This window comes from Somniosus microcephalus, unplaced genomic scaffold (assembly GCF_052327205.1).
Source record: "Somniosus microcephalus isolate GS21.2 unplaced genomic scaffold, FLI_Smic_1.0 unresolved_chr2, whole genome shotgun sequence".
Classification (NCBI taxonomy): domain Eukaryota; kingdom Metazoa; phylum Chordata; class Chondrichthyes; order Squaliformes; family Somniosidae; genus Somniosus; species Somniosus microcephalus.
The window spans coordinates 51,570,873-51,573,871 of NW_028225180.1; the positions used below are offsets into that span (position 1 = coordinate 51,570,873).

The following is a 2,999-nucleotide window of genomic DNA, read 5'->3' on the forward strand; positions in this document are numbered from 1 at the left end:
CCTGATAAGCCTCCTCCCACCTCTCATCATCTAACTTTTCTGCATAACTTTCAAATCCTTTCTCCCTCGTGTGTTTATCTAGCTGCCCTTAAATGCATTTCTGCTATTCGCCTCAACCACTATTCATGGTAGCGGGTTCCACATTCTCACCACTCTCTGGGTAAAGAATGTTCTCCTAAATCCCCTAATTAATATATTAGTGGCCATATTGTACTTATGTCCCCAAGTTTTGGTCAACCCCACATGTGGAAACATAGTCTCCACCTCTACCCTATCAAATCCTTTCATAGAAAGACCTCTGTCAGGTCACCCCTCAGCCTTCCATTATCTAGAAAAAAAGGTTCCCAGCCTGTTCAATCTTTCCTGATAGTTCTACCCTTTCAGTTCCTGGTTCTTCCTTGGAATTATTTTCTGCACCTTCTCCAGTGCCTCTATATGCTCTTCACAGCATGCAGACCAGAACTGCGCAAATTACTCTAAATTGTACTTTATCTCCTCTCCTAATGCATCTTACAATGTCAACCCTTCAGTGATTCACGTCAAATCAACAATATCATGGAAAACGCTCCGCGAAAGTAATGGAAGAAGTTGATGCGGGAGCATTAAGCTCCGATCCTGTCATCACAAATCGCAACCTCCAGGCGCATGCGCAGTTTCCGGTTTCATCCAGACAGCATTAAAGAAGAAATTTTTAAAAATGTATGTTGTCACACTACAACATGTCCCTCTGGAAATATTCGTAGTGGTATAGTGACAATTGTAAAATCGTAGAATGAAGCTATCGATAACATCGCTTCTGAACCAGAAATTAATTTGCTCTGAGTCCTTTCCCCAGGTTCCTTTCTCTTTTAGTAACGTTTATCCACTTCAGTCTAAAAGCAATTATTAATTCGGCATGTGCCGTAGCCTCTGGTAGGTTATTTTATTTCCTATCACCACCACTAACCCGATCCCAAAAATATCCTAACATTTCCCGAGATTCGTTGGTGAAGATTTAATCCTTCTTTTTCCTATATTAATACAGTTCATCCGCCAGAGCAAATGTTTTTTCTCTCTCCCTTATTCGTCTTCTGGAAATCTCTCAGCTGTCGGAACACGTTTACCAGATCGCCTCTTAAACTCCAATGCAACGAGCTCCAGGTTCCCCTGCCTACTTTGACAACTAAAGCCCAGCATTCCCCGATGTTATGTTAGTTGGTTTCCTCGGTACCCTCTCCATAGTCTTTGCATCTTTTCTAAGGAAGACCTGCCACAATGGAGTAAATTACCAACTTGCCATCGGAAATAAAACCGACATTCCAGATCGGCCGCCAGTTATAGAAACCGCCCGATTTCAGTCTGACGTATTTCTATTGCACGATGCGGGGGTTTATCTGAAAGCCGTGGCTGCACCGATTGCAAGTTCCCACCTCCATTTCAATTCGTTTCAATTTATCCTTTCGCCTCCCCTTCTTGTATATTTTAGATATTAGTTCACGTTTACCACTCACGTGCTATTAATTTTTTCAAATACACAGTTTAATTATTATTTAGTTTTATTTTGAAACAAACCCAACCAGTCCGTTGGAAAACTGATGGGGTCGGGTACAACGCTGGTTTTACTGTCCATTGAAATGAATGGAGTTAATATTGGGCGCAGTAAAACTGGCGTTTTCTTGATGCCGTGGGTTTCCCGCCCGACACGTGAGCTTAAAATTATCCTCAGTCACCACAAAGCGGGCGTTTCGATTCCTTCCACAGAGTCAGTAAAGAAACTGAAATTCAGACAAAATCCTGATGCTTTGTACTGGGAGTCTGGTCAATGATTTCCCTCTTTCTTGAAGTTAACATAATGGCAATTGCGATCCTGTGCCAGAGGAAGTGCAGTCTCTCCAAATGCATCACTCTCTATCTAGTGGCTATGGCTGTCGCGGATATTGAACAGGATCTTTGGCATTTACTATCCAGTTAGCGCCTTGTCCGTTACTCTGGCGTGCCGTCTCCAAACGGTCCTAGTTTATGCTTGCAGAAACGGCTCTGTCTGGCTAACAGTCGCTTACTCCTTTGATCGATTCGTTGCTATTTGTTGCCAGAAGCTGAAAAGGATATATTGCACCGAGAAAACGGCAGCTCCGATCGTAGGCACGGTGTTGCTTCTGAGCTGTTTGCAAAATATCCCATGGCACTTTGTACTTGAACCTTTGTATTTATTAACAACGTCCCAATGTTCTGTGGCCTCAAATCCAACTTTTATACTTTACCCACGTGGATAGCATATTCCTGGAGTAATCATATTTTAACACCGTGTCTTGCAATTTTCCTTATTTTACTGTTCAATGTACTGACAGTAAGACATATATTATCCTCCAGTAGAGTCCGACGGGCATTGAGGGGCATCAACACTGCTGAACATAAAGTTGATCCAGAGCTGGAGAACCGGAAAAAATCCAACATTTTACTCTTCAGTATATCCGGAAGTTTCGTCATATTATGGGCGACATACACCGTACATCACTTCTATTACCGAATCACAGGCACTTATGTCTATACAGGTTACAATGACCCAGTCTTTATTCTTCAGGAATCCGGACACATGCTTCTCCTATTGAGCTGCTGCACAAACACGTGTATTTACGTCATGACCCAGAAAAAATTCAGGGAGGAGTTGAAGAATGCGGTGAAATATCCGCTGATACTAATAGTCAAATTGATGAAATGATCGAAAGAAATGGGATCTCCTGTGTACAGTATTCAGATCTCAATCACTTTCATCCATGAGCTTTCTGCAATGGGGCGGCCGGTGGGCGGGGTGGGGGGGGCGGTGGGGGACAGGTTCATTCTCCTGTAGTTATATCACACTGGGAGTAGCTTTGTTCATTGGTGTTTCATATTATATTTGATGCATAACTTGCATCTTGAGGTATCCAACAATGCCGATTCTATTACAGACAGCCTCACTGCAACTGAGTGTAAGCAATAAGGAAACATGGCACTGGTTGATTCAGCTCTGCTGGTGTCTG

The 2,999-nt window shown here is 42.8% G+C and overlaps 1 pseudogene; it reads left to right on the top strand.

Annotated features, from left to right (window-relative positions):
- The first annotated feature begins 578 nt into the window (after positions 1–578).
- LOC147092636 (putative G protein-coupled receptor 139) lies at positions 579–2,698 on the top strand (annotated as a pseudogene).
- Positions 2,699–2,999: the final 301 nt, after the last annotated feature.